The 12,992-nt window shown below is 44.9% G+C and overlaps 1 pseudogene; it reads left to right on the forward strand.

Annotated features, from left to right (window-relative positions):
- Window positions 1-1,502: 1,502 nt before the first annotated feature.
- LOC138419171 (upstream-binding protein 1 pseudogene) lies at window positions 1,503-5,278 on the forward strand (annotated as a pseudogene).
- The last annotated feature ends 7,714 nt before the right edge of the window (window positions 5,279-12,992 follow it).

A 12,992-nucleotide genomic window follows, 5' to 3' on the forward strand; every position in this document is an offset into this window, starting at 1 on the left:
TTGCAGTGTATTGCCTGTTAATGAATGCTTGTTCAGTTGATCATTCTGTCTGACTTTTTGTGATCTCATGGACAGTAGCCTGCTAAGCTCCTTATCTATCGAATTTTTTTGCAGGCAAAAATAGTTTGGTGGCTGCCATTTCCTCCTCCAGGGGATCTCCCCCACCTAGGGATTGAAGCTCCCTATCCTATGTCTCCTGCAGTGGCAGGCTAATTCTTTACTACCAAGTCACCTATGTAGCCCTATCTGTTCTTACCATTTACTTATGTATAAGTATGCCTAAAGTGTGTTTACTACCAAGTAGAATGAGTTTAGAAGTCATGGTGCAAAAATACCCTTTTCTTTAAGAACTGACATGAGTTTGGAAAAAATTAACATGTTCTGACTGTATCTTTGAAGCTAGGCTACCCTAAAATTAATTTGGATTACATGTGATTACTCTTTGACTTTTAAAGAGTTCTATTTGTTCAGTGTTTCAAACATTTTTAAGGTAATCATTGGGAAGATGCGTAATTCTGTTTGGCATGGATATGGCTTACCATGTATTCAGCATGAAACTATTTATGCATTGTAGTTGATAGAATGCATATGATTTTTATATTTCATAGATGTGTCTCAAATACGTATGATCAAGAAGTTACAGGCAAAGGAGACAGTGGTAAAGAAGAAATTTTTCAAAGAGTGGTGTTTGGAAGAGCAGAAAGCCATGAAATCGAAGATTATTTCCTCAGAAAGATACAGAAAAATATGCATGATTTTGAGTCTCTGTGGACAGATGATGAAAGAAATGACAGAGAAACCTCTATATCCCATAACAAAAATCTCACCAATAGAAGAGATCATGATAGTAGAAGTGATGCAGGAAATAAGCCTGTTGAAAGGCATGGATCAAGCTTTCAGGATCAGTTGCAGATACTTGAATCTCAAGGGACAGTTTCTGAATGTAGTCAGGTTGTGGTGAATAACAACAGTAGCGCCTCAGGTTTACCACCTCAGAGAACTGGTAGTGTCTGTAAAGGCAATTCTCATAAACAAGAGAGTGCTGTTATACATCCCTCAGAACTGGTACCAGACCAGGAAGCACACAAGAAAAATACTTACAGTTATAATGATTGTAACATAACTTTTCTTCAGGACTCAGAACTCACTCAGAGAATGCAATGGCACCCCACTCCAGTACTCTTGCCTGGAAAATCCCATGGACAGAGGAGCCTGGTAGGCTGCAGTCCAAGGGGTCACTGAGAATTGGAAACGACTCAGTGACTTCACTTTCAGTTTTCACTTTCATGCATTGGAGAAGGAAATGGCCACCCACTCCAGTGTTCTTGCTTGGAGAATCCCAGGGACGGCTGAGCCTGGTGGGCTGCTGTTCATGGGGTCGCACAGATTCGGACATGACTGAAGCAACTTAGCAGCAGCAGCAGCAGCAGCAGCAGAACTCACTAGACATCAAAGAATACATACAGGAAGAAAAGCATATAAATGTAACATGTTGTAAGGCTTTTAATGATAAATCAACCCTTATAGTTTGTCAAAGAAATCATACTGGAGAAAAACCATATAAATGTGATATATGTGGCCACTGCTTTAAACAGCATACACAGGCCTTGTAGAAACCAGCCTTCCGGCCGGTGGTGCGGCGTCGGCGGGGTGGGCCGGGGCGGCGGCATGAGGCGCGGGGCCGGCGCCCACGGGAGGGAGGCGCTGCCGGCGGCCCGGCTGCTCCCGCTGCAGCTGCTCGCCTGGCTGGCCGTGCCCTGCCCGCACGGCCCCGGGTGTTCTCATCCCGGCCGCCGCCCGGGCCGCCGCTGGTGACCACTCGCCGCTCCGCCGGAGGCTTCACCCGCGCCCTTCCTCAGGACGCGCCCGCGGAGCTCCAGCCCCTGCGCCCCGCTCGCGGAGACCGCGCCGCGCGCCGGGCGGCGGCGAGGCCGGAAGATGGCCTGGGTGCTCAAGATGGACGAGGTGATAGAGTCCGGGCTGGTGCACGACTTCGACGCCAGCCTCTCGGGCATCGGGCAGGAGCTGGGCGCCGGCGCCTACAGCATGAGCGATGTCTTGGCATTGCCCATTTTCAAGCAGGAAGATTCTAGCCTTCCGCTGGATGACGAGACCAAACACCCATCCTTCCAGTATGTGATGTGTGCCTCGACATCGCCCGCCGTGAAGCTGCACGACGAGACGCTCACGTACCTGAACCAAGGTCAGTCTTACGAAATTCGAATGCTGGATAATCGGAAAATGGGAGATGTGCCTGAGATCACCGGAAAACTGGTAAAGAGCATCGTAAGAGTTGTATTCCATGACGGACGACTCCAATATACAGAGCATCAGCAACTTGAAGGTTGGAAGTGGAATCACCCTGGAGACAGATTCCTCGACTTAGATATTCCAATGTCCGTAGGAATAATTGACACACGGACAAATCCAAGCCAGTTAAATGCAGTTGAATTTCTGTGGGATCCTGCAAAACGCACATCTGCTTTCATTCAGGTACACTGCATCAGCACCGAGTTCACTCCCCGGAAGCACGGAGGTGAGAAGGGAGTGCCTTTTAGGATCCAGGTTGACACCTTCAAGCAGAATGAAAATGGAGAATACACAGATCACCTACACTCAGCTAGCTGCCAAATCAAAGTTTTTAAGCCAAAAGGTGCAGATAGGAAACAAAAAAACGGACCGAGAGAAGATGGAGAAGAGAGCCGCGCACGAGAAGAAGTACCAGCTGTCCTATGACACCACGGTCCTCACAGAGTGCTCTCCGTGGCCTGATACCCCCACAGCCTACGTGAACAACAGCCCATCCGCAGCTCCCACCTTCACGTCCCCGCCGCCGAGCGCCTGCAGCATCCCGGACAGCAATTCATCTTCCCCAAATCATCAGGGAGATGGAATTCCACAGGCCTCTAGTGAACAACTTCAGCCTTCAGCCACGATCCAGGAAACACAGCAGTGGCTGCTCAAAAACAGATTCTCTTCCTACACAAGACTGTTCTCCAACTTTTTAGGTGCCGACTTGTTAAAACTGACCCAGGAGGACCTAGTACAAATCTGCAGTGCCGCCGACGGGATCTGGCTCTATAACGCCCTGAAGTCAAGGTCGGTGAGGCCCCGCCTGACCCTCTACGTCTGCCGCGAGCAGCCCGCGCCGCAGGGGCAGCAGCCGGCGGCGGGCGGGGGCGATAGCAGCAGCGACGCGCCGTTCGTTTATCATGCAATCTACTTGGAAGAAATGGTTGCCTCAGAAGTTGCTCGAAAACTTGCGCTCGTGTTTAATATTCCTTTCCACCAAACTAACCAGGTTTACAGACAGGGTCCCACTGGTATTCACATTCTTGTTAGTGATCAGATGGATCAGAACTTTCAAGATGAGAGTTGTTTTTTATTCTCCACAGTAAAAGCTGAAAATGGTGGTGGCGTCCACATCATTTTGAAGTGACGTCTTCCGTAGTCTGAACTCTATTCAGCACCAAATAAAAGTCACGCTTAAAAGTGTGTGAAGACTGAATCCAAGAAGTCTTGGGATTGGATTTTACCGTATGAAATGTTTCATATTGAAAACATAGGATGACCTTCCTAATGAGCTGGACGAGAGGCGCACCTGGCCCGCGTCCCCGCCGAGAGAGAGCACGCAGGCCGCGCAGGTAGGCCGCCTGCCCCTCTGCCCGAGGCGCCGCGCACACAGGTCCGGAGCAGCCTCCGCTGTCTTTCTACACTGTATACGGTTTGGAGATGAATGTAGATGTACTGTGGGCATTGACATTTCTGGGCCACTGTGGTGTCTGTGGCCTGGACCTTATGCTGACCTGGGCGGGGATGGGCCGCCGCGGACACGGGCCGACCGGTGGTCAGGGCAGAGGCGCAGCGCTTCTCGGGAAAAATCATGTCTAAGGGTGTGCGTCTGCCGGGATCATGCGGGATCGGGAGGATCCAAGCCAGGAAGACGGGCTTGAAGCAAACTGCATTATCAAGAGTACCTTGGTGAGAGGATCAGTGTAAATCCTAATAGGTACAAAGACTTTTGTGTTTTTGCTTTGTCACAGATTTATTGAAAACCTTTTTGCTTCTGCTTCCATTTTTAGCATTTGTTTCTGGTTTTCATTTTTGAATCCCAATGCCTTTTAAACTCATGTGGTTTTCTTTCTCCTTTTCCTCTCTATCTCCAACCACTTAGCAACCGCCTCCCCCCACCCCTTTCCTGTTAAACATTTTTAAAGTCCTGTCCCGGACATTGGAAATACACATAAGCAGGACAAAACAGTGTGATGGTTTGTAACTTGGTGTTAAGGGGTCATTATCAGGAGTTGAAATTATTCTCGGAACACTAGACATCACAAACACTATCTTGCACCATCAAAATTCTTACTTCTTGAGTTTAGTACAATCATGGATAACATTCTGGTGATTATTTAGGGACTTTTATACACCACATAATAGCTTCTTTTTTCTATAAAAAGAGTGCCTCTTTCACAAAACCAAATGCTTGTCGGCCAGTATACTTTTCAAAGGGAATCACTATTTTTGCAATTTTTTCTACTATCTTTCTCTCTTCCCTTCACCCAAAGCCTTCCCAAAATTCATCAGCAAGCATTTGAGGCCTGTGGTGTACTAGACACAAATAGAAAAAACAAAACACCTCGATTGCATTTTAATTATACCACCTCTGTCTATTTACCCAGTATCTTGGTTTTGAGTGTTTTATTTGATGCTTGAGTTTGAAATCTCTCCCCAAAGGCAAAACTGCTCCAGTGGGTAAAAGCTTTGTATTTTGTTTTATTCATAAAGGGGGTTATTTGATATTAAAAAAAGAAAGTACTGTCTTTAAATATTCCATCTTTGGCCTGAAAATATCCCTCACTTGTATAGCCCCCAAGCTGGAGAGCTTTCCTTTCCGTCATTTCCCCTTTGCTTTCCTACGACCACATGTTTTCTGTACCAATCACTTGGGAAAGAAGTGAGCTTTCTCTTCATTGTTTTAGAGTTTTGCTTGTCTATTTAGCATTCCTTTTGGAGTCTCAAGATTTATGGAACAATAAATGTCATTTAATGCTGTGTGCTATTTTGAATTCATCAGGTTTTTACAAGTGGGGTTAAAAAAAAAAAGCTTGTCAAACTTGAAATTACACCAAGCAGCATTGAACATTAGTCTGTTCCAGTGAAACAGGTTAAATTATGGCACCAGCAAATTTGCTACTTTGTTTTTTTAATAGTAGGATGTACACATTTCAGTATAATAAATGTTTTCCGATTGTTTTTGCGAAAAAATAAAAAAAATAAACAGCATACACAGCTTCAACATCATCGGCGAGTTCATACTGGAGAGAAACTGTATACATGTGAAGTATGTGGCCATGGCTTTACTCAAAAGTCACACCTTAGAATTCATTGGAGAGTTCATACTGGAGAGAAACCATATAAATGTGATGTATGTGGCAAGGCCTTTAGTGTAAATGAAAGGCTTGTAGTTCATTGGAGAGTTCATACTGGAGAGAAACCATATAAATGTGATGTGTGTGGCAAGGCCTTTAGTATAAATGTAAGGCTTGTAGTTCATCGGAGAGTTCATACTGGAGAGAAACCATATACATGTGAAGTATGTGGCCATGGCTATACTCAAAAGTCAAAACTAGTAATTCATGGGAGAATTCATACCAGAGAGAAGCCATTTAAATGTATGTGATATTTGTGGCAAGGCCTTTAGTGTAAATGAAAGGCTTGTAGTTCATTGGAGAGTTCACACTGGAGAGAAACCATATAAATGTGATGGGTGTGGCAAGGCCTTTAGTATAAATGTAAGGCTTGTAGTTCATCGGAGAGTTCATACTGGAGAGAAACCATATACATGTGAAGTATGTGGCCATGGCTATACTCAAAAGTCAATACTTGTGATTCATTGGAGAATGCATACTGGAGAGAAACCATATAAATGTGATGTATGTGGCAAGGCCTTTAGTGTAAATTCAAGACTTGTAGTTCATCAGAGAGTACATACTGGAGAGAAACCATATACATGTGATGTGTGTGGAAAGGCCTTTAGTCGAAAAGCAAGGTGTACAGTTCATCAGACCCTTCATACTGGAGCGAAACATATACATGTGAAGTATGTGGCCGTGGCTATACTCAAAAGTCAATACTTGTAATTCATTGGAGAAGGCATCCTGAAGAGAAACCATATAAATGTGATCTATGTGGCAAGGCCTTTAGTGTAAATGCAAGGCTTGTAGTTCATTGGAGAATTCATACTGGAGAGAAACCTTACAAGTATAACCATTGGAACAAACATTTTAGTGCACAGTGATGCCTAAATTGCCATCAGGCAGTTCATACAGGAAGAAAAATGTAGAAATGTAATTTATGTGGCAATAAATAATAATAATTTTTAAAATATAACTGATTCAATTTGCTCTGTGCCTGATACTAACACAACATTGTGAACCTACTCCACTTCTTCTTCTTTCAAATTTTAATAAAAGCACAAAGATGAGGTGGAGTGAGGTGGATTTATACTAGGGGGTGAAGTGTGTTTGGGTGTAGGGTACTACCGGGTCCCAAGAGGATTCAGATCTTTTAAGGGATCGGGATAAATGACAGTCGACGGACTCAGCCACACATATGCGTGTATCCATTCTCCCCCAAACCCCTGTCCCATCCAGGCTGCCACATAACATTGAGCAGAGCTCCCTATGCTATTCAATCGGATGTTTCTGTTTTGTAAATGAGTTCATTGGTATCTTTTTTCAGATTCCAAATATAAGTGCTGTCTAATCTTTGTGTTTCTCTGACTTCAGTTCAGTTCAGTTGCTCAGTTGTGTCCGACTCTTTGTGACCCCATGAATCACAGCACGCCAGGCCTCCCTGTCCATCACCAACTGCCAAAGTCTACTCAAACTCATGTCCATCGAGTCAGTGATGCCATCCAGCCATCTCATCCTCTGTCATCTCCTTTTCTGATTTATTCACTTAATATTGAAAGGTTGTTGCTGAGCCATGAAAGACTCCGGTATTCTTGGCATCCGGAGGAGAGGAATTCAATCCAGGGCCAATGATGAGGTTTGAGCACTCAGAGCTTTTGTGTAATAAAGTTTTATTAAAGTATAAAAAACACAAAGTTTCTGACATAGACATCAGAAGGGGACAGAAAGAGTGCCCCCCTCCTAGTCTTTCGCGAAATGTTATATAGCTACTAGCAGGCTGCTAATTGGAGAAAGGAAATGTCTCAAAACTCAGAGATTGGCACCAGGCCCCTCACCCACAACATGCATTTTGAGATAACATTGGCACAAGGTGAGTTGTCCTGGGCCATAAAACGATTGACTTGAATCTTTTAGAAAGGCAGGTTTCCAAGCAAATAAATAGTTTCATTAACATAGATTAGGAGAACAACTGTATGAGTAAAACATACTGATTTGTTGACCCATTATCGGTTCTGAGTCTCTTTAGCAAACCAACTTGAAGAGTCTAGGGTAAATACATAGTTCATTAACATAGCTTAATAAAAACATTTCCATAAGAAAAACGCATTGGTTAGCTCAAGGTTTGAGAAAAGTTCAGGTGGAACCAGGTGTCATCATAGCAACACAGTATTTTAAGAGAAACCTCCTTTTCAAGATTAAAATTTTGAATAGAAAAGGGGGAAATATGTGACACTTGCAGTTTGTTTCTTCCTCCTGCCACTTAGAGAAAGATAAAAAAACATTGACACTTGCAGCCTATATCCTCCGTTTGGGTACCCCTGACCTTCCTGTGTGTTACTTTCTCAGTATGATCATTTCCAGACCCATTCACTTTGGTGATTAATTTTGTTTCCCCAATAATGTTGAGTATTTCTTGGATAATTCAGTTCAGTTTGTGTTTACTACTTCACATGTGTTAAATCCTCAGTACATCTACTCTTGGAATTTGGTGAAGACTGACCCCCAGGTGTCTGGGCCAAACCGTTTTAAGGTAATACCACATCTTTCCACATCCATGTGTATGTCTGCATCTGGAACGTGGACAATTAACATGCAGCTTGCTTTCTCAGGGCACAGAGAAGAGCTGACTGTTTTTTCACTTTATTAATGGAGAAAGGCTTATTCTCAGCAGCTGTTTCTTCACCAGAGCACAGCTGGTAAAAGAGGAGATGAGGGGATAATTTAGTTATATCAGTATGATGTAGATGCTCATTAGTGTCTAATCATACACATAATATCCAGGATGCTGTGCAAAGACTTTCTTTTCTGTGATCACCGGAGAAATGGCAAAATGGAAAATATTTTTCCTAGTGTTGAGGCTGCAGAGCAGGGCCCTGTGGCACTCCCAGGCACAGAGGCCTTTTTGGTTCCCATTTCTTATAGACAGGACTGCAGCCTCCATGACCTTCCGTGAGTTCCAAAGGGCAGAACAGTTGCTGATCAAAGAAGGATGCTCACACTGGTTCAATCGTTCCAACTCTTTTGACCCAATGGACACAAAATGGGTTGCCATTTCTTCCTCTAGGGGATCTTCCTGACTCAGGAATCGAACCCAAGTCTCCTGTACTTGCAGGTGGATTCTTTACCACTGCACTGATTAGGAGACCAGACCACCTAAGACGCTGCACAAAACTTCATCTTGTCACCAACCCCATCCTTTTACAACTTTGCAGAGGAAACAAGAATACAAGACTGTTACTGCCTTGATGCTTAGCATATATCCCTAGCAGACGATATAACCTCTCCCTACTCACCAAGGAGGGGGCCCAAAGTGTTCCCTTTTATCCTCACACATATAGAAAGCCACTCTTACTCCTCCATAACTCTGTGTTTGTATTTCAAGTATTTCAGTTTGGCATTTGTGCAGAGAGCCAAGATTTTGGCGTCTGTATAACCTCTGGGTTCTGGTTCAACCCAGACCCCTGACTTGTTGATTCAGAGGAACGTCTTTCAACACATACTGATGTCTCTAAGATGTGACAGGACCAGACACAACACAGCCCAAAGGAACACGCAGGGCCCCTCACTGACGTTCTAAGGTACATACAAAGGCCTGAGGTTCTCAGGCCTTTGTTCTTTTTTTTTTTTATTATTGGGTTAATATTCCTAAGTTTCCATTTTTTAACTATTACATGTATATTTATCTTCTTTGACTTTTCTTGGTATTATAGCTTCTGATGACAGAGTTGAAGCTTACTTTGGATCCTGTAATTATGGAAAAGAGCAAAGATTAAAAAATTCTCCCACTTCACTTCCAGGAAAAGGCTTACTGCCAAAAGCCACCCTTCCTCATTATCACTGATTTAAGACCCCTGCTCAGTCCCCTGTCTGCCTAGGAAAAACCCAGACTCACACTCCACAAATTCTCAGTCTATGCCCTATCAGTGATGTGTTGTTGCTGTTTAGTCGCTCAGTCATGACTCACTCATTGCCACCTCGTGGACCACAGCACGCCAGGCTTCCCTGTCTTTCACCATCTCCTGGAGTTTGATCAAACTGATGTCCATTGAGTTGGAGATGCCAGCTAACCGTGTCATCTTCTATCATTCCATTTTCCTCCTGCCTTCAATCTTTCCCAGCCTTGAGGTCTTTTCCAATACGTCCAATATTTGCATGATGTGGCGAAAGTATTGGAGCCTCAGCTTCAGCATCAGTCCTTCCAATGAATATCCATGGTTGGTCTCCTTTTGGATTGACTGGTTTGATCTCCTTGCTCTCCAAGGGACTCTCAAGACTGATCTCCAGCACCACAATCCAAAAGCGTCAGTTTTTCTCTGCTCAGACTTCTTTATGGACCAACTTTCAAATCCAATTTTTAATCACATCCGTAGCTGACTACTGGAAAAACCATAGTTTGTCTATAGGGAGTTTGTTGGCAACGTGATTCGTTTGCGTTTTAATAAACCATCTAGTTCTACCGTAACTTTTTCTCCAAGGAGCAGTCCCCTGGCTGCAGTCCCCTTTAGCAGTGACTGTAGTATTGAATTACAGTTTCCTCCACCAGCTGCAACCCGACGTCCAAGGAGTGGTGGTTGCATGGACGCAGGAGGGCCGAGAGTAGCTAGTCTACAGTCATGGTCAGGAGGGGAGGCAGAGAGGAGATACCCCTCGTCCAAGGTGAGGAGCAGTGGCTGGGCTTTGCAGGAGCAGCTGTGAAGAGATACCCCACGTCCAAGGTAAGAGAAACTCAAGTAAAACGGTAGGTGTTGTGAGAGGGCATCAGCGGGCAGACACACTGAAACCGTACTCACAGAAAACTAGTAAATCTAACCACATGGACCACAGCCTTGTCTAAACTCAATGAAATTAAGCCATGCCCTGTGGGGCTACCCAGGATGGGTGGGTCATGGTGGAGAGGTCTGACAGAATGTGGTCCCCTGGAGAAGGGAATGGCAAACCACTTCAGTATTCTTGCCTTGAGAACCCCAAGAACCGTATGAAAACACAAAATGATAGGCTACTGAAAGAGGAACTCCCCAGGTTGGTAGGTGCCCAATATGCTACTGGAGATCAGTGGAGAAAGAACTCCAGAAAGAATGAAGGGATGGAGCCAAAGCAAAAACAATACCCAGCTGTGGATGTGACTGGTGACAGAAGCAAGGTCCGATGCTGTAAAGAGCAATATGCATAGGAACCTGAAATGTTAGGTCCAGAATCAAGGCAAATTGGAAGTGGTCAAACAGGAGATGGCAAGAGTGAATGTCGACATTCTAGGAATCAGCAAACTAAAATGGACTGGAATAGGTGAATTTAACTCAGATGACCATTATATTTACTAGTATGGGCAGGAATCCCTTAGAAGAAATGGAGTAGCCATCATGGCCAACAAAAGAGTCCGAAATGCAGTACTTGGATGCAGTCTCAAAAACCACAGAATGATTTATGTTCGTTTCCAAGGCAAACCATTCAATATCACAGTAATCCAAGTCTATGCCCCAACCAGTAACGCTGAAGAAGCTGAAATTGAACGGTTCTAGGAAGATCTACAAGACCTTTTAGAACTAACACCCCCAAAAGATGTCCTTTTCATTATAGGGAACTGAAATGCAAAAGTAGGAAGTCAAGAAACACCTGGGGTAACAGGCAAATTTGGCCTTGGAATACGGAATGAAGCAGGACAAAGGCTAATAGAGTTTTGCCAAGACAATGCACTGGTCATAGCAAACACCCTCTTCCAACAACAGAAGAGAAGACTCTACACATGGACATCATCAGATGGTCAACACTGAAATCAGTTTGATTATATTCTTTGCAGCCAAAGATGGAGAAGCTCTATACAGTCAACAAAAACAAGACCAGGAGCTGACTGTGGCTCAGATCATGAACTCCTTATTGCCAAATTCAGACTCTAATTGAAGAAAGTAGGGAAGACCGCTAGACCATTCAGGTATGATGTAAATGAAATCCCTTATGATTACATACAATTCTATTAGACAAGGTGGTTTATTCGCTCCATGTTCTTCAGCCTTACCTTGGTCCCTGGAGGCCTCACCTGCCGCCCCACTCCCGGAGAGGCCGGGTTCTCTCCCTGGTCCTGGGATTCTGGAGAGCTCTCCCTGCTCTGAGACCCCTCTCCCTCCCAGCCCCTCTGTTCTCACGTCTCCTCAGGCCGGTCCTTCTGCCCTTCAGAGTGACCTTTCCCCTGATCCCTGGTAGTGGGAGGTGATCTGAACCAGCCACGTGACGCCCATGGTTCTTCAGACCCAAATACCACCCGCTAGAATTTGGCTCATGCAGGAGGGCCTTTCTTATTCAGTCTCCTACCCTGTAAATAGTGGGCGGAAGGCGGGATCAGAAGAAGCAGAGACAGCGACTCCTAGAGAAATGAGAAAGGCATGTGGGATAAGCGATGGTAGTGAAGAGGATTGTGAAGAACTTGAAAGAGACAGCTTCATGAAACAGAATGAGCCTTGAAGGGAGCAGGTGGAGAAAGGAGAGAAATTCAGAGAAAAGCAGGGTCTCCGGAGCATTAAGGGTGAGCAACATAGGGAGATGTGGTGGTTCTTTCCAACTCTGCGAGCCCTGTATTTCCCAGAGTTTTCTCAAATCCATGTCCATTGAGTCCAGGATGGTATCCAACCATCTCATCCTCTGCAGCCCTCTTCTATAGCCTTCAAGGGAGAGCGTCTGTAAATCAGGGGTCCCAAAGAGAGCGACAGTGGAGAGGCAGTTTACACAGACAGCCCACAAAGAGGATACAAGAGTTGGGACCAGAGCCACAATATCCTGCTGAGAGAGAAAGGGGACTTCTAGAGATTGGAGGAGCTGAGAAAAGACAGCTGAAAGGAAGCATAACCACTTGGGAGTGCCAGAGAATTGGGAGGAAGGGAGGGCAGAGGTGGAAGAAGAAAGGCAGAAATACAGGGAGATTGAGGATCACCAAGGAGATTGAGAGAAAGCAACTTGAAGGTGATAGATGGCAGAGAGAGGCGGGATGGGAAGCAGGGAAGAAGTAGGGAGGAGGACAGGCACAGCAGGAGAGCAGAGAAAGAGAGACAGAGAAAGAAGTAGGGAAACAGATCAACCAAATGGAGTGGAAACAGCTAGTGTGCAGGTGATGGTGGGGACTAGATCCAGAAGAGTGCTGAGTCAGTTGGGTAAGAATTATTAAGTTGTTATACATTGATTTTTGTTTTTAAAATCTGCCAGGAGCCAGCGTGAGGAACTCTGCCCGTGGCAAAGGTCATGAGGAAGGAGGCTTGGCATAGGCAAAGGCGTGATCAAGCCTCAGGAAAACCCCTGTTCCCAAACATCTACCCCCAAAACCAGAGTCTGTTCTATGCTCTCACCTACACCTCTGACTTTACGGAGTGCTCTCCCCCGTCACCATTTCTCTCGGAGAAGGAGTTAACTTGCAGCTCCAGTTAATAAAAATTCCTGGGCGTGAGAAAAGTGTTTCAACTTACAAACTCCTCTGAAGGTTCTCTAGCCTGCCTGATCAGGTTCGTCCAGCCACATGTGATTGTTTACAGCCTCCCAACTGTGAGAGGCACAAGATGCTTTAAAACTTTCTAAATACAGACTCTTGAGACGTTAGAA

The sequence above is a fragment of the Ovis canadensis genome, chromosome 14 (genome assembly GCF_042477335.2).
Source record: "Ovis canadensis isolate MfBH-ARS-UI-01 breed Bighorn chromosome 14, ARS-UI_OviCan_v2, whole genome shotgun sequence".
Taxonomy (NCBI): domain Eukaryota; kingdom Metazoa; phylum Chordata; class Mammalia; order Artiodactyla; family Bovidae; genus Ovis; species Ovis canadensis.